The sequence below is a fragment of the Myotis yumanensis genome, unplaced genomic scaffold, assembly GCF_028538775.1.
Source record: "Myotis yumanensis isolate MYYU_CA2020_CCGP unplaced genomic scaffold, mMyoYum1.0.hap1 SCAF_7, whole genome shotgun sequence".
Lineage (NCBI taxonomy): Eukaryota > Metazoa > Chordata > Mammalia > Chiroptera > Vespertilionidae > Myotis > Myotis yumanensis.
In genome coordinates this window covers 45,368,032-45,391,024 of record NW_027223758.1, presented here as the reverse complement: position 1 = coordinate 45,391,024, position 22,993 = coordinate 45,368,032, and the positions used below count along the sequence as shown (strand labels likewise).

General features: G+C 43.2%; 1 protein-coding gene across 5 annotated transcripts in view; it reads left to right on the top strand.

Annotated features, from left to right (window-relative positions):
• BCL2 (BCL2 apoptosis regulator) overlaps positions 1-22,993 on the top strand; it is a 164,372-nt gene that overhangs the window by 78,440 nt on the left and 62,939 nt on the right. The window lies entirely within an intron of this gene.

The following is a 22,993-nucleotide window of genomic DNA, read 5'->3' as shown; positions in this document are numbered from 1 at the left end:
TCTTGATTTCCCTTATCCTTTTCATTCATAACCCTCTAAGGTGATCATATGCAAAGTGTTTCTCCAAGTTCTTCATATAAATACATGTACATGTATATTCATAGTAATTAAATAACAGTGTCTTATTGTTTGCAAAAAAATCAAACATACCATATGCATTACTTTAAAACTTGTCTTTCTCTTTTAATAGTACATTAAGGATATCCTTCATGATAAGTAGATGTCAATTTAACTTATTTAAAAAAATAACTAAGTAAATTCCATGGTATGGCTGTCCTATAATTTATTCAGCCATATTGGTGAACATTTAGGTTATTTTCAGTTTTGGGTCTCTACAAACACTGCAGACAAAAACATCCTTGTACGTATTTACTTGTGTGCTGGTTTCTTAATTTCTGTGGGAACAAATTCTACCCACCCTACCTCCTCAGCCCCACTTCCCAAAGAAATCACTTTTTATAGTTTAGCTTTTTCTTTTAGCATATATACATCTCTACATTTCTAAATAATGTGCATGCTGTTATCTTTTGTTTCATCAATTTCATTCATGATGTCTTAACTTCCTATTAAAATAGATAAAGATTTAGTTTTCTTACATAACTATATCCACTGCTTCCACTCCCCCTTTTGCCCAATATAATTTTATTGCAATTTTTGGTTACATCAGTTGTTAGTATTTTCCCTATTTTGCCTATGCAAATTCTATGAACAACTGAACTTTTTATTTTTATGAAGTTAATATCAGTCTTATTTCTCATCTCCTTAGGGTTCTTTGGACTTCCCACAGATTTCCCCTGTATCTTTTATAGGCTCACAGTGCTCTTTCCACAAGGCTGATGGCATCTGTACCCTGTTCGTTCGACCACTCTTTTCTTGGCGATATCCCTCCTGGAGACTTCCATTTTCTCTTCACCTGAACTTTTCTCTAGGCCTGGTGCACACCTGTCATGTTGGGATTTCTAGAACTTTCCTTTGCCTTTCTTCTAAAGTGGATCTCCTTTCTTGATTTACTCCACTGTTTGAGGGAGCACAGTCTCCAACAGCCTATCAGAGTAAAAGCCTGAGGCAGTGGTGGCCTTCACTATGTCCTTCTCTATTTAAAAAAAATATTTTTATTGGTTTTAGAGTGGAAGGGAGAGGGAGAGAGATAGAAACAGCAATGATGAGAAAGAATCATTGATTGGCTGCCTCCTGCACACCCCCATTGGGGATTGAGCTTGCAACCCAGGCATGTGCCCTGATCGGGAATCTAACCGTGATCTCCTGGTTCATAGTTCGACGCTCAGCTACTGAGCCACACCAGCCAGGCTTGTCCCTTCCAGAAGGACTGGTCTGTGTGCCTGGGGTCCGGTTGTCAGTTCACGTCAGTCACCACATCATCCCTCTGCTCTAGTCCTGTGTAGGATCACATACAATTCCCTCTTTTTGTCACTCACTCACTTTTGTGGCTCTCAGCTTTCAGTAGCGTAGGAAAAATGGATCCATGAGAAATGCATGCACACTGAGTATCCGTAGAGGTCTTTATCCTCTCTTCTCACTTGATGGTTTGCACGAAGAAAATCTAGGTCAAAAACAATTTTCTTCAGAAGTTTGAAGACATTGCTCTATTTTATGCTATCTTCCAGCATTGCTGTTAGAAGGCTAAAAATTCTTCTTGATATTTTGTATCTGACCTTTTTTCTTTCTTTCTCCATGGAACTTGTAGAATCTTTTTTTCCCCGCCAGGATTCTAAATTTCATGTCAATTTTTTCGTGTGTCTGTTTTCATCTATAGTACTGAGCAATCGTTATGTTCTTTCAGTCAGCCGATATTTGCTTTTCTCTGTTAGTGTCAGTTTTTCTTTCCAGAACTCCTATTGTTTGGGTGTTGTAATTTCTAGACCAGTCCTCTAATTTCCTTAGATTTTCTCTCCTGTTTTCCACCTCTTTATTCTTTTGCTGTCTTTTCAGGCAATTGAAGAAATCTCCAACTTTAATTTCCAACCTGTCTATTGAGTTTTCATTTGTTATCATCTTAATTTTCTTCTTTTCATCTATAAATAGTTTTGTTTTGTTTTACAAAGCATTCTGTTCTGTTTTCATGTGTGTGACATTTTCTTCGCTTTCTGAAAAATAAATTTTATTCTCTTGAAATTTTCTTCTCCCTTTGTGGTCTCTGTTTCCTCATGCTGCCTTTTTCTTTGTTTTGAGCCCTGTCTTTTCTGTAGAGACCTTCCTTGCATGTCTGCTAATCCTTGGCTGTCTTCTCATATTTAAGAGTGAAGAACTAATAAGGTTATTGAAAGCACTGAGGATGTGTGAGGGGCTTGTCGACTTCGAGCATTGCTGTAGAATAATATGTTCATGCCATTTGTTGGGGAACTCTTCATGTCAACTCCTAAAGTCTCCCACTGGGGAACCTGGAGATTCTCCAGAGAACACTCATCCAAACTCTCTCCTGGAGAGTGAAGGTCTGTGTGTCCCAGTGCTGAGAGCTGAGGTGAGGAATAAGACTGGAGGGGTCAGCATTCAGTATGCAATATTCTATTTTGTTTGGTGTATGACATCTCTCAATCCAAGAACCCTGTCTCCAGAGTCCAAACCTCTGGTTTTGCCAGTTGGGATAGAAGCTGCTGCCCAGTGGGGTGACATTATGGAGGAGACATGGGGTCTAGGGATATAACTAAGAGTTCCATTTTTACTTGGAACTCTTATGTTACATTTTGGTTGATTTCCTCAAATCTATTTTTCCAGTCCTATCTTTGTGTTACTCTGTTGTCTCACTTTTCCACTGTGCTAATTTCAGGAGTTTTATTTTGTTCTTGTTCAAATCTACTTTTATTTTTTATCTTTTTAGTTCTTAGGATTGTAATTTTTAAAAATGTTCCTTTGTGACTGTCCCTCTTAGTACTTTATTCCCCTGTGTGTATGTGCATGTGCATGTGCTTGCACACAGTGTGTGTTTTGGCAAGTTCATCTTCACAGAGATTTATTTTCTATGGGAATCTTGTGAGTCCTGACTTGTTGAAATTATTTCTACATAGTGGCCACATATTTGTTGTATCTGGGGATCTAAGGAGTTTCAATGATCCTAGAATTGTGTTTTTGTTCACTTCTTGTCATGGAACACCCACACCCAAATACACAAATAGTGTAAATTCTGATCCTACCGCTGAATGTGGCTCTTGTTTAGATTTTGTATCCTGAGCTTTGCATATAAGGCAATTTGCTGCTCTTCATCTCTGAGCTAGCGGGCAGAGTATTTTTAGTCCTCTTTTCAAGGGTAGGGTGACTTTTTAAGGCTTTGAGATTTATGAAAGGGGTTCAGTTCCGCCCTCTCCCCACACCCCTCATGCATATCTGTTCAGGGCATTAGAATGTAATCACCACCCTCAGATCCCCAGGGGCATTTTTGTAGGTCTGAACTCCCTCGGGTACCATGGAATCAACGTTTGGTCAAAGCTCTGCCTTCAGTTTTATCTTTCCTCCTGAGGCCCATGCCTCTCTCCTTCCCTTCCTAGCTTAGCTCTGTGATGTTGTCTTAAGCATTTTACATCTTTGTAGTGAAGAGACTCATAGGATCAGCCCCATGTTTGCCATTTTGCTGGAGATGAACACTCACATCCACTACTGAGCTAAGCCAAGAACATGCTAAACCAGACCTGGATGTGAATGTAAAGGGTTGGGGATTGGCAGAGATGAAAGGTTCTCAGAGATCACTTCACCCAGCATTGAATATAAGGAAACTGAGGCTCAACACTGATGAAGCCACTTGCCTACAGACACGTGGCCCATTAGTGAAAATGTGGGGTTAGAGCTCAAAACATGGCCCCTTTTTTTCTCACCATGTCACAGAGTCGAGCGCTGTCACCTGGCAGCTAGCACCTGTCTGGTTGTAAGACACCTCGACCTGGTGACTTTTGTGCCTTCAGTCCCTGCGAGATTTGGGGAAAGCCACACGGACCATTTGTGTTTGTTTTGTCTTGTTTTTATCTTCTGGAATAAAAAGCAATAATGCTTGCAGAATCACTTAAGTGGTGTTTATTCCTAGCTCAGTGTTCTTTGTTTTCTATTTTCATTTTTTCAAAGAAAAATATCTTTCCCTCTTCTTTCTTTCTTTCTTTCTTTCTTTCTTTCTTTCTTTCTTTCTTTCTTTCTTTCTTTCTTTCTTTCTTTCTTTCTTTCTTTTCCTTCCTTTAAGGCTCAGTTGAGGCTCCCTCATTTTCCACAAAGCTTCTCTGAAGCCTGAGCCCATAGAGGCTTTTCTCCTTCTTTAACTCCTTTTGAAATGGCCACTTAACCACGTACCTGGCCCTGTATTATGAAGGTGGCTGTCCCTGTTTAATGATTGAACGTGTAAGTGGTTTAGCTCCCCAGCTGCACCGTAAGTGCCAGTTTGCAGAAGCCATGCTGATGCCATCTAGACCATTTCCCAAAGTGTTTTTCTTGATTAATTGATGAGGAAACAACTTAGAGGAAATATGTTCTCTGAGATAGAGCCTGGGCTTGGTGTCAGGAAGCCTGGATTCTGCCACGTTTCTCAGCCTCGGCTCCCTGGTGGATTTGAGCACAGGGTCTTCCCATGCATGGATGGGCAGTGGAGTCGGACACTACCCCTGGATAGAGTGGTCATGTAATTTATCACTCAAACCGGGGCAGTTTTGAGAGTGAAGAGGGCACTATTAATAATGTGGCAGGGACAACAGGTGTAAACTGGGACTCTCCCTGACAAGCCAGGACATGTGGTCACCTTATGTCATACATCACCTTGAGTGCTTCAGAAAAATTTGCACAGCTGTTATCCAAATACCAACCTTTAAACAAAAAAAGTTATCATCTTTTCCAAAAGTTTTCATCCACCAGCAATCAAACGTTTAGTTTTCCCAGACATTCGAGTTTTCTTGGCTACTCCCATGGTTTTAAATGCTCATGATAACTGAAGTTAAAGTAAATTATGAGGTTGGGAGTTAGTACTGCTAAGAGGCGAACGCCTTTATTTTCCACATCAACCTGGAGGGAAGGCACAGCCCTGATTTCCAGAGCCTGGGCCTTCTTTTCGTGGTGCTTTCTGAAACAGGGATCTTGCTGCTAGGATGTCCAGTGACGAAGGGAAGATCTGGGAATGATTGCTGATCCACGAGACTGGATGCCTTCATATAATGCTGTGTTTGGTGGCTTAGCATAATCAGGTGAGGTAGGTCTTTAAAAGGATGCATTCTGCCAAAACCGGTTTGGCTCAGTGGATAGAGCATCGGCCTGCGGACTGAAGAGTCCCAGGTTCGATTCTGGTCAAGGGCATGTACCTGGGTTGCGGGCACATCCCCAGTGGGAGATGTGCAGGAGGGGGCTGATCGATGTTTCTCTCTCATCGATGTTTCTGGCTCTCTATCTCTCTCCCTTCCCCTCTGTAAAAAATCAATAAAATATATTTTAAAAAAAGAAAAAAAAGGATGCATTCTAAGCACACACTCACGAGCTGGCTTCCTTCTACAGCTCCTAGCAGAGTTGTCTGTACCTATTAGACATATAAATGTTTGTTGGAAGACGATGGTTGCTAGTAAATTCACTTACCAGTGCTAGTAAACTTCAGTTCAGCTTATGCTTAGGGAGTGCTACAGTGGTTGGGGCATGATGTTGGAATGCAAAGAGGAGCAGATAGGATCTCTACCCTCCAGGATTTTATGATCTAGAGGCAGCGTCAGAGCTGTAAACAATAAAATCTGACAAATGCAGAAGAAAGAACAATCAGTTTTGACAGGGAAGGGGGGTAGTTCGCTGGCATTTGAGCAAGCTTCGAAAAGTAGGATTTCACTCTAGGACAGAGGTGGGAGGAGGCCTCTGCACACAGTGGGAACCTGCTCAAAAAAACCTCTAACAAATGCTTGGTGTGTTTGGGGAACCAGAAGTCCTGTGTGTTTGGAAGATAAGCTTCAATAGGTGATGGATGGGAAAGGAGGAAGTCTTTTAATGTCAAACTAGGGAACTCGAGTTATATTGTGTAGACAACAGGGATCACATGAAGTTTTGGATGTGTACAGTGATATCAACCGACTCACGTGTTAGAAGATACTTGCACAGCAGGAGGCCAACTGTGAAGAGGATATGAAGACAGAGGGATAAAAAGGAGGAGCCAGACATGAGATAAAGGATTGGCAGTTGCTTGGAGGAAGAGTTGAGGAGGAGGGAAGAACCAAACACGACACCAAGAAGCTGAGTAAATGGTGACACCGCTAAAAGAAAGCAGGAGAGGAGCAGAATTCAAAGGAAAGTTTTTTTTTTTTACCTCATCTTATCACAAGGGCCACTCTTGATATCTAAGGAGGTATGTGAAGTGATTGAGTGAAAAATGTGAGGGGGAAATACTTTGAACAGTGCTTTGCCTAAAGTAGGTGTTCAATAAACACTAAATTGAGAGAAGGAAGAAAAGAAAGGGAGCGAGCAGCTTTTGCTCTGACCACACTGTGCCATGACAGGGGGAGATCGTTAGGGTTTTAGGGGATCAGGTGGAAGTCATTCACCGGGGCTATTTCTGCCAACAAACTTGCTAATTATTTCATGTTAATCACATGCACAAGTCAGGAGAGGACCCAGAAAGAATGAAAGGCCAGAATTTGTTGTTGTCAGACAGAGGAGAGTTTTGAGCCAAGCTTGGAGGAAGACAGAATTGGGGTGATGAAGAGGCCATACTGAGTCAGGGGGCCTAGCTGTGGAGAAGGAAAGAGGGCAGGAGCCAGCATATAGGGAGCAAGAGGGACGCCGATGACCTTGGACATAGATTTGCCTGTGGAGAAATGTCATGAGAGGCGAAGGGGGGCATCTGGAGGAGGGTGTTGCTTACTTTCTGACAAGCATATCCTGAAACTCTATCAGGAGAACCCTGTTTCCAACCCAGTTCCTCCTGAAGTTTTTCTGACCTTTGTGTGATTAAGAAACCAAGTCATGATGACTCTTTCTGAGAAGCCATTTCAGGAAAACACTCAATAAATCCTTTTGTTGGAGGTACTGGCCAGTACTTTGTCTTACAAAATGCCTTTTGCTTGCTTTGCCTAAGTCTTTGATTATTGGGTAAACATCTCAGTTTCGTGATTACGTGGTGTTTAGATGGCAATGCATGAATTGCATTACTAAAATTGTTTGCCTTCAGTTGCATTACATCTGCTCCAGGAATGCCAGAACACATAAACACAGCTTATTTAGTAAACTACCTCCGTTGGAGCCTCTGAGAGGGGGGAGGCGTAAAATCTGGCAGTTGGCATCCCGTCCCATCTTGAACCAGACTCTTGAAGCCGGGAAGGTCTTTGGAAGCGTCTATGCCCCCCTCCGTCATCTCAGAGCCACCCATCCTCTTCCTGAATACTTCTAATGAAGGGGAGTTCTCAGAATGTGACAGCTTTCAGGAAAAGGCAAACCACAATTAAATAGAAACATTTCATTTCTCCTAACACTGATCAGAAGCTTGCTCTGTTGGCTGCAGTAGAAAATGAATGCAAGCCAGAAGTTACCTGGGAATGTTTTTCTTTGATCTGCAAAATCCCAGTGGGTGTGTGTGTGTGAGTGATTCAATGCTTGTCAAGGATGTATGTCCTTTTTGTGTGGAGGAAAGTTTTTTTTACCTCATCTTATCACATAATTTCTCTTCATCTTCAGTGGTTTCCACTGCTTTTGTCTTTCTCCTTGAGTGCTGCAGCTTTCCCGAACATGGCTTCCAAGAGGTGGCTGCATTTGGAGGCTTGATAGTGAAAACGGGCCAGTTTCTAAAACAATTACAGCTCTCTGTAATCTTGGGGGTCAAATCAACTGACTTTGACATTTACAAACCTTACAAGGGCCACTGAGAGTTAGCAACTCTTCTTCAGCAATGTTTCACTCACTCATTCTTTTAGTTAGCGAACATCTGCAGTCCACCCATTCCTTCCATTTCTACCAGGTTCTCCTTGTTTGGGGCCATTATCAACTCCCAATGGTCTCATTTATGACGCCATTGCTTCATAAATGGTTTTTAATCTCCTAAAATGCCACCTTGATGATTACCCCTTCCCACTTAGGAGCCTTCATGGCATAGTTTTTAAAATAATACTTTTGTTCTGCTTACAAAAACAAGGTATTTTTTTCATAACATCTGGAAAATAGAGAAAATAAAATAGAAGAGGGGGGTAGTGGAAAGTGGAGGAGGGTTAGGGGGGGATAAATGGTGATGGACGAAGACTTGACTTAGGGTGGTGAACACACAATGCAGTGTATAGATGATGTCTTGTAGAATTGTGCACCAGAAACCTGTATAATTTTATTAACCCCCATAAATTTAATGAAAAGGCACCAAAAAAAAAAAAAAAGAAAGAAAGAAGAAGAAATCATTCATAATTCACCACCAGAAAGAAAAGCCCAGCCTGTTGTTAATGAGTTGGTATACAGCCTGCAAGTCGTCTGCCTGTCCCTGCCCGTCCCTGCCGGGTACTGAGAACCTCCCCACTCTGGTCCCAGCCTGGCTTTACAAGTCCAGTCTCTCTGCTTGCGTTCTCTCTGGGACCTGGAATGCCTTGCATAGGGCTTTTCATCTTTCCCCCTCAGTGAATTTTTTTCTAATTATAGAAATAATACATGTGGTTGTAAATATTTTAAAAATACATATCAGGAATAAAGTGAAAATTATGTTTAAAAACATCTCAACACCCTGAAATAAAAACCATTGACATTTTGTAGACCATCCTGTCATCATCTGTTTATATACATGTGCCTAAGTAAACACACATGATTTCCGATAAGTGAGATCATAGTGTCCATGTGGTTTTTATGGTTGACATGTTCTTTCATTTTCACTTATTTCTTTCCTCCTGCTCCCTTCTTTCCCTCCACCCTAATCCCTCTTCCCGTGATGCCAGTGTTATCAACCTTGTATACCTTTCCATGCTTAATACACATTCAAATAATTGTATCAAACATTTAGATACATAGACATAGATACAGCTATTCACATAGATGTGTTTTGTCATTATTTTATAAAACAATTACACCATAGGTCCCTGTCTGCATCTTGCTTTTTTCTCACTTGGTGATTCATTGTTGAAATTCCTGCATTTTCCTTTTCATGCCTGTGTACTATTTCTTGCATGATTAGCATAGCTTATTACATGATTTTACTATAAACAGTAGTGAATATCCCTGTGCTCATGTGGGCATGAGATGGCTTGATCAATGGTGCTATTTTTAAATTTGAATAGATATTTCCAGATTGTGGGGACAGCAATTTCTGTACTCACCAGCAGTGTATAAAAGAACCTTTCTCGGTGTCCTGCTTTGTGGCTGTGGCATTGTCACAGCCAAGGACCAGTGATTCTAAATTATAGGGGAGCATGGGAGCAGGTCCTTTTGAAAACCCCAAACTTCAAGAGAGAGATATGGAGCCATAATTAGACCATCATGGTTATATAACACACACACACACACACACATATACTAGTATATAGTATATATGATAATTCATTAAGAGGAGATCATGCTTTGCTAGAGTTGGGTTCTGGGGAAGTAGTATTTATAGAAATGAACCCTTAGCCTGAAGTGTTACTTTATTTTTAGGATGATTTTTTTTTTACCTGACATTATTTGGTTAGCATGGCAGCCAGAAATTTCCCTTTTGGCTTTAATTTGCTTCTTTACAGTTTTTGTCAGTAAAACACATCACACACAACCTCTGAACATTTGAGTCAACCTTGAAACTACGCAAATGGATGGATGTCAAGCTGAGCTCTGACTGAGAGTTCCCATGAGCATGGTTTATGCTTTAGATGCTTTTAAAATACCTGTTGATGTGGAGTTCAAAGCTCAGGAACATGTGGAAGGGTTGGATCTTACACACCATCTCCTGATGCAGGGGTGTTTGTCTCACCCCCTCTCCTCTGAGATGGCAGCACAGTCCCGTTCCCTAAGTCTCAGACCCTCTGGGGCTTTCTGCCTGCATCCTGGCTGCCAATATCTGCCACCGCTTGTTGTCCTTCTCGCTTTCTCTCTTCTTTATCCCTTCTGCCTCTCCCTTTCATTTCTCCATATTACTCAGCTTTCCACAAAGAGGCTTGCTTGCCTTTGAAGCCACTGAGATTGCATTGTGGGGCCAGCAAGCCCATCTCCGGTGCTATAATGTGTGCAATCTCAAGGTCGTTGGCCCATCTTAGCTATTTTTAAACAAATATTTTTTTTATTGATTTCAGAGAAGAAGGGAAAGGGAGAGAGAGATAGAAACATAAATGATGAGAGAGAATCATTGATTGGCTGCCTCCTGCATGCCCCACACTGGGGATAGAGCCCACAACCTGGGCATGTGCCCTGACCGGGAATTGAACCGTGACCTAGGTCAATGCTCAACCACTGAGCCACTCCGGCTGGACCGGCTTAGCTATTTTCATCCCTAATTTTCCTGTTGATAGGCTCTCCACTGGACAGACATGCTTCTCCCGGGACCCCCTCTAATTTTTTTTATCTGACATCATGTTGGGACCTTGAGTCCCGAGAGCCTGAGGCTTCCCTGTACTTGGAAATGGAAATGGATTGCATCTCTGAGAGCTCTGACGGCCTGCTCTCCTAAGAAATGCTGGCTGTGCTGCCCACCAAGGAAAGAACCTCTGGGTTATTATGGGTTGTCAGAGCTGTATGGAGAGCAAGTGAGGTCATCTGGAATATAGTTTCATCATTTTTCAATATATCCTCAATGTCAGGGAAAGTCATGGGTAGGATCCTGGCCTTAACTCCTTGAATTCTGAACTGACTCACATTTGTGGATCAGGCAGAGCCTAAACATTGTTTGATACAGTTCGTGTGTGGTTTAATATGTACAACTTGTCTGAACGCAGTAGCTCTGTGGTTTACCTTTTACTGAGAACTGCTTTTATTTTTTTTTCCTTTTCTAAGAAAACACTAGTTTCCTAAACTAAAGCCTTTCTCGTGAGTTCATCGGCAGTGAGGGGTGTTGTGTGAGGACCTGTTGGTGATAATAACATCAAACAATCGCCCGATTCAGGTGACTTTAACACAAGTCATATTGACTAAAATAGTATTAAACATGTGATGCTGGCGTGTGATATTTGAATATTTGCCAAGGAAAGCACCCTCGCCGCTGTGACTCGCTGTAAGAGTGAGAGATTGGCCTGTTTTACTGTTTTGACATATTTTTATTTAAGAATCTGAAACCAACCTTTACAGTTTGGGGAGGGAGTGTAACATATACAGTCAGCATGGATCTGTTTACCTGCTTTTCCTTTTCACTGCCTGTAAGAATTCAGGCCGCTTAGTCCTACTCAAGAGCAATGTACAAATGAGGGGATGTGGATCTAAACAGATTTGAAATTCCCATATGTTGTTTCTCTCTCACAGCCCCTTCCTGCAATTCCTTTCCATACTTTTTCATCCATATAAGGTAGTGACATATATTTGATAAACTTTGGAATCCAGATATGTACCTGGGTCCCAGGTGTGGCTCATGGCCACTTATTACCAGGAGAGTCATTGTCTAGCCTGGCTTTTCTGATCCCCAAAATGGGACACCCTACTTCATGTGGCCATTTCAAGCATCTCACTTTCCTTCCTTTCTTCCTTTCTTTTGGAATAACTCAGAATTTTCAAAACTATTAAGTGCACTATTTTTAGGGCCACTTAGGAGTTGTCCCTAACAATAGAGAGCAACTAGAAATGCCATATTCTACCAGTGTATTCATTAAAATCCCCCCCCCCCCCCCCCCCCGCACCCAAAGCAAACAGATTACATTTCTGGTAAAACTTGATTGCATTGGGATAAAACTTATGGGAGGACAGGATAGTCCCAGGAGATGCATCCCCTGATTTTCATGATCGGAGAGCTTCCCCCGGTGCCGCTGTCAGAGGGGTCTTGGCATAGCGGGCTGTGTTGAGTGGGCCATGAGCTGTGTAAAGACAGAGATGACAAACAAGTGAGAACAAGGCCAGAAGCCACGCTGTGAAGTGCCTATTTCACTGTTCATGTCTGAAGGACTCAAGTAAGGCCAGATGCTCTAAAATACAACGTAGAAAGTGCTCCATCAAAGGGAATTTAAGTTAAAGGTTAACAGTGACCACTTAAAAAACAGAGATGGCTTAAAACTGGAAATAAAGGATGCCACACAGAGATTCCTGTGGGCATGAGTCAAGATGCAGGTTTGAGTCAAAAGAAAACAAGAGCAGTCACTCTCGAGAGGCAGTTTTCTGAAAGCTTTGGAAAGACTCAAAGAAAGAGGTCACAAAATGACGAAGGGACACAGGGAGAACTGAGCAACGTTTGAGCATAAAACTTGATATTTGGGGCCAGGTGAATGAAGTCAAGAGAGGGTTGGAGATTGGGAACTGGGTCAGAAACAATGAGATCACGGGTGAGATGGAGCCTGTGGGCTCTGAGCAGTGACAGGAGGGGCCAAATCTTCAAAGATTTGTGGGAAGCCACGGATTTCTTTAGTGGAGTCCTGCAGAAGTGAATGGCAAGAAAATAAAAAATTTGACCCGCTGTATGAATGGCATGGTGTGTGTGTGTGTGGCGGGGAGGGAGGGGGGAATGAACTGAAAGGAAAATAGAAGCCTTATGGGCAAGATAAGCTCATTCGGAGACATATGACTGAACTGAAACCCAGATAAAATAATTATCTTGTAATCCCGTGTCTTTCTTTAGGAGTTCGGTTTCTTTGTAATTCATTCACAAAAGAGCAATAGGCATTTAAATGAATATATTTGCTCATAGAATTGTGGCTGGAAACTAATTGCTGATGAGGATGTTATAAATTAAGGAAGTTTTAAGCAGACATACTTGGAATGCATGACATGGGAATGAAATTTTAAGCCAGCAATAAGATAATAAAGACTCGGTGCTAATCTTACAGTGACTATTTTGTAAGGAATAAAAGATTATTCTTTCTTGGGCCTGAAGCCTTCCTCTGCTAAGGCCTCTACAAACCACCTCTCCCTCTTGTCTCGTTGGAGTAATCCAGGCCCTTCCAGGGATCCCCAGCCTTCTAGTTCTAGAACCTTCACTGCCCACAAGTGTACATAAGTCTCTGAAATCCTGGGGGGAAATTGACTTTAATTCTGCTGCTCCTTTGGACGGCCTTCACGTCTCCTCCCCATGTTTTTAAGCTTCTTAAAAGCTGGTGATCTCTCTCTAACCCGCTTCTTCACGCCCCTCCCTCCCCTACCCCGCCAGGGGCCTTCTGTTTCTGTCGTCTAATAAAACAGCTGTTTTATAGGGGATTACACACCAATTTCCGAGGACCTCCAGAGCCATGCTGTTTTCCTCTTCTGTAGCAGTTGGAACCCGGGGCAACGTCTCTCTTTAAACACTAGGCCTTCTCGCTTCTATTACACAAGCCTGATTCTGCCTCTGATCTTGCCAACCAGCCCATCTCTGTCCAACTCACCAGCTTTTCTTTGTGCTCCCACTGGGGTCAGCCCAGACATCTGTCCCCACGCAAGCCTAATACTCATCTATCTCTTTTCTCTTTCCTGGGGATCTCACCGACTTCCTCTAAACCTTTTTTACTTGTATGCAGGTTGTTCCAAAACCCTCAACTCCATACCTGAGAGCTCTCCTATTTCCCTCACATATTCCCAACTCCCTGCTGGTCACATCCATGTGATAATCCACCACCAGGTTGAACTTGGCTCTGCCTCTTCCTCCCCCAAACCAAGCCCTCCTAGAATCTGGTAATGTGGACACTCATCCTGGTTCCCATATCTCAGTCACGTTGGGTTCCATCTTCTCATTTTTTTTCTTTTTTAAAATAGCTTTTTAAAATTGATTTGAGAGAGAGAGAGAGAGAGAGAGAGAGAGAGAGAAAGAGACATTGATTTGTTGTTTCACTTATTTATGCTCTCATTGGTTGATTCTTGTATGTGCTCTGACTAGGGATTGAACCTGCAACCTTGGCATATGGGGGCAATGCTCTAACCAACTGAGCTACCCACCCAGGGCTTACTTTTTTCTATATCCAAACACAAATACCTCATTTTCTTCCACTCAAATTCTGTGCTCCTGATGCAATAGATGGGCAAGTGAAATAGATGGTCAGTCTACTAAATTCTTACTTGATCTGTGTAGTCAGAAGAATTCTAAACCAAGTGAAGATAAGCTTAACTTGGATCATAAAGACAGAGAGTCATGGACCCTCAATCAATTCCCAGACCTGAGTCAATTTAGAGACCCAAAACACCTTGAATGAGGAGAAGACCGGGTCCCCTTGAGGGAGGATCCTGCTACTCTGTTGACATTTATGCTATTAATCTTTCTCCCAGCCTTTCACCAGGGTGATGGACACTGGGGAAGAGGAAACAGACCTTTCAGGGATTACTGGACTGAACTGACACTAATTCCGAGACCAAACGCCACTCTGAGCCCCCAGGCAGAGCAGGGACTTATGGAGGTTATCTGGAGGTTTAGCTCCACTGTGGGTCCCTTCCCTCGACACTGTGCAAGCCGATGGGACTGGCCGTGACCTGCTGCTGGGGCCTCCTGCGGGCTGCTGTCCTCCCTCTGTGACCTTTGTATTCCCTGGTCCCAGTTCTCAGAAGAGGCTGACCTGCCCAAGTCCGTTCATTCAAATACTCCACAAAGACCCTCCCCACTCCCCAGCCTCCTTGACTGCAAGTCTTCAACCCAGTTCTCTATCCTGTACCCTCCTCACCCCAGACAGAGTCCTCCGAAATGGCATGCTTTCCTTCTCCTCGACTTTGCCTTTACTCACGCTGTTTCCTGCGCCTGGTATTTGTTTTTTGGCTCCCTTCTCTGGAGTTGCATGGTGCCTGTTTTTAGCACAAATATACATTGTCCCCTTGTAAAACCATATTTCTCCACTTCAGCTCTGAACAGCCAGGGAAAGAGCAGAAAAGCGTGGGTGGATTAATTCACCAGTCTTGGGGGAAAAGAGGGGTCCTTCGAGGAGTGGGCTGTTAACAATCTTCATAAACAAAAGATAGCCTTGTTTGCACCAGTTCTTCCGAGTCAGCATTTTGTAAACCTGCTCAAGGTGAAAGTGAGTGCTTTGTGTTAAAAAAAAATCATATGGGGAGCAGAGAAACAAGAACTGCTCACTTTGTTTAACGCGTGAGTCTATTCCACGACAGGTGGCCTCTCAACTTGCACAAATAAGGCAGAATTGCCTGGCGGATGCCCGTCTGCAGAGCGGAAGGCATAATGGCCCGGTGGCGGGACCGGGAGCAGGTGGGGATATTGACTTAGATCTTCAGTTCTCCTTGTAGAGAATCCCTCTAATCGAGTACCTTTGCTCCGTGTGAAATAAACTGCCAGTGTCTACGAATATCTTTTTTTTTTAAGGTAATTCCCATGTCAGTTTCTCCTTTTTCCAAAGTTGAGGTTAGAATAACCGGACAGTATCAAGGAAGTTTGTGCAAGTTTGAATATTTCAAGTTTCCTTTCAGACTGGTATTAAAGTTTCCAGATCTCACAGTCGAACTTAAATTGAAAATGTGATAAATCCCGGGGATTTATTTCACACTAAATAGGGCAACATCACCCTGATGGTGTGTGCAGACGCTATGTCCAGGCAGAGCTCTTGTGACTGGTCACCCGCCCAGCTCTCTGGTGACCCCGCAGGCGGGAGCCCTCACTGTGACCCTTGGCTTTCAGATCTTGTCATTCTCCCCACAGCATTAGCCCCTCACCATCTGAATTCTTCTCCTTTGATGTGTGTGGTGTGGTTCTGCCACTGTTTTCTCCCCACTTCTCTGAGGACTGCATTTCTATGTCCCCTACAAACAATCAGAAAGTATTTATGTAGCACCTACTGGGTGCTCAGTTGCATGGATCTACACAAAGATGAATGGGACAGGCCCTGCCTTTTAGGGGACCCTGCCTCCCTCCATGCTGACATCATCGCCTCTCCACGCCTCTCCCTCCTCCATCATCATGCTGAGCCCTCAGAGCTGGGATGGCCATCCGAGAGGAGGTCCCCGAGCCATTCATTTGTCCTCTTCTCCTCTATGCCCTTGCTTCTTCAAAAAGGCCATTTTTCTTCATGGCTTCAATGATAAAACTATATCCCAAGTCTTATTTTCTTATCTGTTTAGTACTCAATTTCCTCTTGTTTTCTCCAAAATTCAACATGTCCTGTGAGTGAGCCAACCAGCTCCCAGTGAGCGCGCTCTGCCTCTGACAGGAGTGGTGCCATTTTCCTTTTCTCCTGGGTCATCTTCCCCTTTCTTCTCTGTGTCCAGGAATCAGCAGTCAGGCTTCCTCCACCTGCTCACGGATTCCCTCCTCCACCATTCACACTGTCTCCATTCTACCTGGTCCTGATGGCTGCACACCTGCCTTCCCCTTCAGTGAGCTCTGCAGATCCAAGCCAACATTCTCTTCTTTAAATCCCATCTTATGGATGTCCCCCTTGCTAAGCAGCACAGGTGATGTCTTACTCTTTTATCTCTCCGAGTTAGACAGCATCTAACCCCGCTCTGCACATAGAAAGCACATAGCCAATGCTTGTTGATCTGTGGTAGCAAAAGCATGCATAGATTTTACATTGCCAACCTCAGCTTTCCTCCTACCTTTCTTTCCCTTGCAGAACCTCCCAATGTTGACCTCGGCAGTGACAGAGGCTCCACTGCCATAGCTATTGGGGGGTAGGAGAGCAGCATTGCAGAGAACAGTGCAGCAGATAAAAAAACCTATGAAATGAAATCTGGGGGAAGGTAAGGAATAGGAATTATTTGATATGGGAGAGACTAAGATGGTGGGAGCTTATAGGGGGGAGATGCCCTGCCTCTGTTGAGACAATTGTGTCCACACCCTTAGTTGCAATCCTTACTCATACATGTCCTTTAATAATTAGTACTTTACCTCCTACCTCGTCATCGCCCATGGTGTTGTGTTCATGGAGCCCCGGCAGAGTGCCAAGACTGTGATGCTGCCCAGTGGCTCAGTACAGGACGCACAAGGGTTGGGATGGCTCTGCACACTGGCCCAGCACATCCTGGAGCAGCGGTTCTCAACCTGTGGGTTGTGACCCCTTTGGGGGTCGAACGACCCTTTCACAGGGGTCGCCTAAGACCATCGGAAAACACATATATAATTACATATTGTTTTCGTGATTGATCACTATGCTTTAATTATATTCAATTTGTAACAATGAAAATACATCCTGCATATCAGATACTTACATTATGATTCATAGTAGCAAAATTACAGTTATGAAGTAGCAACGAAAATAATTTTATGGTTCGGGGTCACCACAACCTGGGGAACTGTATTAAAGGGTCGCAGCATTAGGAAGGTTGAGAACCACTGTCCTGGAGGGAGGGATGAGGACACAGTCATGGAGGTGACCCAGACTTCTTCCTCGAAGAAATTACACTTCCCCAGGGATCAGACCTGGAGACAGTGAACTATAATAGAAGGGGAACCGGGTGGGGCACAGTGAGAAGGGTACAGGTTCAAAGTAAGTGAGGATTTCCAGTGAGAATTGTCAAACCCCGAAATGGGTTACAGAGAAAGCTGTGGTCTCCTCTTTCGTAGAAATGCTGTAGTCACAACAGAAAAAGTACACCATGGCCTGAGTGCCGAGTTCTCCGGGGCCCTGAGGGTTGGACAGGGAGCATCCAGCTCTCCGTTCCCACAGCCCCGCTTATCTGGATCCCCAGCCTACTTTGCAGTTACTTTGCTACAGGCTGTTGGTTACTCAACTACAGAAGTGAAATTTGTTACTTATGAGAAATAATAAAAGATCTTTCTTTTTCTAGACTTCCTCTAGTCAAATGGGTGTTGTTGTTGTCTTTCTAAATGGGGGTTTGCTTAGCTTTTTTCCCCTTTCGTGGCATTCAAATTTAGCTTTTGTATGTGCTGTGCCCAGCAGATCTAAGTATATATGTGAGAGACGCAATACCTAACTCATACTAAATGCTTACCATTTCCCTCAAAGATGGTGTGTGGAGTGTGTGAACAGATGGAAGAAGTTAGGCTGTTGAAGATTTCATATAACTCACCAGCATTAACAATGGAGACATTTAGTGGTATCAGAATGTTATTTATTTCTTTGACTCAACAACCATTTCTTTATTGAGTACTTACTGTACCTGCACTATGCTTATCAGTTGCAGAAGGTACAAAAAAATGCATGCGATGTGGTCTCTGCTTGCAGAGCACTTACAATCTATCAGGGGAAGTAAAAGGTGTGTGCAAATAACCATACGTATTGCAAAGGAAGGATTATTCGTGTTCAAAGGAAGACAATTAGGAAGGATGGCATCATGGTAGGATGATAATAATCAATGTGAAATTCAACTTATTTAAGCTTTGTCATTTCTATCTTGGCTTAGCCTGGTTATTCACTTTTTAAATAAATTATTATTTCTGAATAGGTAATATATTCACATGGTTTATATACTGAAACAATTTAAAAAGATATATATTGATAATTATCACTTCCTCCTGTGTCCCCATCTACTCAATTCACTACCCCATTATCCATTGAAACAAGTAACTATGTATGTTAATTTCTTGAGTATGTATGTATCCAGTGTCTCCTTACCATATATATATATATGGTATATATATATGTGTGTGTGTTGCTTTTTAAACAAAAGGCAGTATACTACTGGTCTTGCTCTTCACTTGGCCTATTAATTTGACACTTTATCTTGGAGACCTTAGCATGGGAGTCCATAGAGTGTATCCTTTTCCTTTCTTCAGAGGTAGGATACTATGATTATCTATTACTACATAACAAACTGCTTCATATGTTAGAGGCTTAAACAACCGTGATTTTATTTATTCACACGCCTGGGTTGAGCTCTTTGGATGGGGTCAGCTGAGCCGTTTTGCGTGGATTTACTCATGAATGATGCCACTTGATAGCTTGGCTGGGGCTCGGTGGCCCACCATGGCGTCATTCACTTATCAGTTGTAGATTCTGGCTGCTAGCTGGAATTTGTAGCTGCAGGAGACTAGCCCAAGTTTCCTCACATGGTGACTGGATTCCAAAAGCAGACAGGGATTATGCCCCAATCCTGAAGGGCAATGGAGCCTCTGCTTGCATCACGTTGGCTAATGTTTCATAACTAAATTGGGTCATAAGGAGTCAGTGTGGGAAGGACCTCCACGAGGGAGTGAATAGTGGGAGGAGCCATTCATCGGAGGTCACTACATAACTATCTTCTACACATTAACCACCCTGTTGATGGCCACCTGTAATATCCAATCTTTTGATATTACAGATAATGCCCCAATGGACAACCTTGTTCAGTAGTCAGTTCACTTGTGAGCAGGATAAATGACCAAAAGTGTGCTGCTGGGGCAAAGGGTAAATGCTTTTAAAATGATCTATCTCGTCTATTTCTGTGGTGCCACTTCTCTGGTTATTTTAAGCGTGTGTTCTTCTGTCACTTGTGTAGGAGCTTTGAAAATGTGTAAATAGTTTAGATAAGAAATGCATCTAAACTGAATTCATTAGAAACTTATCCCTAAAATAACCAAAAGACAAAATACTAGAAATCAAATCATTTTGAATAAGTGACATGCATTTGAATAAATATGTCTATTATAGAAATCTTTATATTTCTATTGTGTTTATAGCATAGATACAGTTTATGTATAGTGCGTCACTTAATTCTCACAACAGTTCTGTACATTGAAGTGATATTGGCCCCACTTTATTTATATATGTAAAGTGTGTGTGTGTGTGTGTGTGTGTGTGTGTGTTTTAAGACTTAGAGAAGTTTCATAACTTTTCCCAACTAGCAGGTTGTGCACCCAGTCTGTGACAACAAATTTGACCTCTTTCCATAACTACATTTCATTAGTAGGGACTTGTGTCTTACATCTTAGCTTCAAATGACATTAATTTGCTCTGCTTGCTAGTTGCCACATTCAGACAGCACAATCCCGTGTGATATCTTCTCAGGAGGCTCTTTTTTAACCATTAGAAATAGTTCATTTATTTCTGAATACTCGCGGCACATCCCGCAAGTTTTATCTTGTTCTTTGTGCGACATCGCTGTTCAAGTTGAGAGCTCTGTTTCCTGATCTCAGTCACTAGTAAATCTTGAAAGAGGGATTCTCCTGATGCCCTAGGCTTGCTTTCAGTGCTCGGGAAAGAGGAGTTATTTTTAAATAAAACCGTGTCTTGGTCCCCCTGCAGTGGACATGGAAGGCAGACTGTTGTTTTTTCATTCACACTCAGATGTTGTCATACGGGCTTGGTCACGGCAAAGTGGGCCCGCGGACACACCACCCGCTTCCCTGAAGCATGATTGATTAGCAAAGCTGTTCTGCCCAAGGGCAGCCTGTTTGCCTGAGCCCGCATGGTGACAGGGCCGACATGCACAGATTTTAAAACAAGTTTCTCATCCCCGGGCTGCAGGCTGCTGGCCAGGACGCTTGTTCTTGAGGGAGGAGGGAGGATCCGCTTTGGGGAGCAAGGATCAGGAATCACCCCGCCTTCTAGAATCCCCCAATCTGGCAGCGCAGGCCCATGTAGCCCTTGGAGAGAGAGCTCCTGATGGTGTTGATGCCATGAAATCCAGGCTGTGGAGGAAATGGGGAGCCAGGTGAATGTGGGGATGCTGGGCTCCACCTGTGCAGATCAGAGTGGGCCCATTTGACTGAAAATCTCTCAACATCAAAGAGAGGCATATGTTTAAAGGAAGACAGAAATTTGATGCCTAGTCAACATAACCTATGATGGACATTTGGAAACATGGTCAAGCAAAGACACTGTAAAGAGGATGAGGTCGCAACCATGTCTTTGCATGTTTTGCTCCTTCGTGGCATTAAGCGGGTGTCTTTCATAGAGTAAAATCCACATAAACTTGTTGACCCAAAGTGCTAAGGCTGAAACCTGAGAAACCATCTTATCCAGACCTGACCATTTTAGAGATCAGTAAACTGAGACACAGGAAGGTTAGGGAAGTTGGGGAAGTGGCCTCAGGTTGTTTTCCTGGTTAGCGACACAATCAGGTCTTCAAAATCTTAGTAAAGTGCGTTGCCATAGAATTGTGCTGCCAACATTAAGTGAATGAATGAATAATGAACTTCCTTTTGAAAGAAGCTTATTTCAAAAAACCACTCATTTAGAGAAGTCACACAGAATCACCCGCTTTCTTTGCTATAAATCTCAGGAGATCACCCAGCTACCCTGTGTTGGGGTGGAGGGGGAAGTGGGATTTATAAAGATGAATTATGGTTAGTATCTTTTGAAAGACTTTCAGGAATCTGGGCTTCAAGACACTTTGGCCATCTTGTGGAAAGTCTTAAGTGTCAGCCTTGGATGAAAAAAAAATGGACTTTTCTTATTTGTATACATTCAAGGTCAAGGTGCAGATAGCCTGGTTGGGAAAGTCAGCCCGAGTCCTAGAGGCTTCCTGTCCCTCTGTGACTTGGATATCAGAGCAGACATCTCTGAGGAGGGGGTCTGCACCTTTCCCTCGCTGCCCCAAAGCACTGCCTGTTCACCGCCCACTGCACGTGACAGGTGCCTGACTTATTCTGAACACCCTGCTGAGGGGGCTGAGGACTCAGCAGGTGCAGCCCTTTGGTGTGAATGCCACCCCTCCCTTCACAGCTTAATTTTCCACCCATCACGTGGCCCACTGTCAGGTCTTTCTCCTCTTTGGTTCTTGACTATCTTGCCACCTGGGATGATAGGAAGAAACTTGCAAGTCCTTTCACAGGTGCCTTTAACCACATCTGTTGTCCTGTGTAAGTTTTGACACCTGACAACACTGTCTAGACTCTTACTCTCCTCTGCAAGGTGTACGGGGGAAACCATGATGTCCCTTTTTGGATATAAGTCAGTTTTTGTTTGGCCAGCCACAGAGAACATTTTAGGAGCCCATTTATCAGTATCTACAACAGTGCCTCATATTTGGTTTCCTGTGTTGTAAAGAAAAACCTGCAAATAACTAAAAGTAGGGATTCCAATGAAATGTGGGTTCTCTTCACTATATCGGGTGTGGGAGGCTGTGTAGCTCTAAGAATACCGGTAGTGGTATCTACCTACATTCTAAGAACTGAGAGGGAGGCGAAGTCTGTGCAGAATTAAATCACCATGTCACATCTGCGAGGCCCTGCAGGGCGAAGGCAAAAATAAACCCAAACAAACAACCCGGGAGCATGGCTGAGATAGTGAGGTGTGTGCCTCTCGAGTAGTGAAGGTTTTGAATTGGTCCTTGAAAATGTCATTGGAGACCTATTTTCTTGAAAAGATGCTTCGCGTCTTTTTGGTGTTGTTGTTATTGTTTTGGTTTTGGTTCTACTACCATATTTACCCCATGTGTGGTTGGAAATGTCTGAATTTTCTGGATAAAAAAGGGAGGGAAGGTAAGATTCTGCCACCCACATCATAGGATTGGTGGGCCGAACCTGGATAGGGATGTGTGTGTATACGTGTGTGTCTGTGTCTACGTGTGTGTACCTGTATGTGTGTATGTGTCTGTGTGTGCCTATGTGTATATGGGTCTATCCATGTATGCCTGTGTCTATGTGTATGTGCATGTGTGCCTGAGTGTGTCTATCTGTGTGTGTGCATCTGCAACTGTGTGTGTCGGTACATCTATCTGTGTGTATCTGCCTATCAGTGTGTGTCTTTGTGTGTGTGTATGGGCGTATCTTCAGTGTGTCTGTGCGTGGGTTGGCGCGGTGCAGGTACACATCATTGCCAAGTTGAGCCTTCTTCCTTCAGCATCTCAGCTCTCCTTTCCTTAACCTGAAACTACTTTGCTTTGTTGTAACTGCTTTCTTACCAAATAAAGACTGAAAAACCTGAAGAGCTCAAATAAAATCCACTTTTGACCCAATATTAAAAAACATAGGAATTTTCTGCAGAGAAAATCCCACAGCAGACCGAAGAAGACAGGCAAATATAACTGGAGTGTTTTGCCTGTTTGTACTTCGTTTCTACCCCCTGCCCCCACTTGCCAACAGGAGAATGCCTCTCTCCAACTACACATTTCACCTCTCCGTGTCTGCTGATTATGGTTTTTATTTGAAATTAAAGTATTTGGTGATGATTGGAGGAGGATG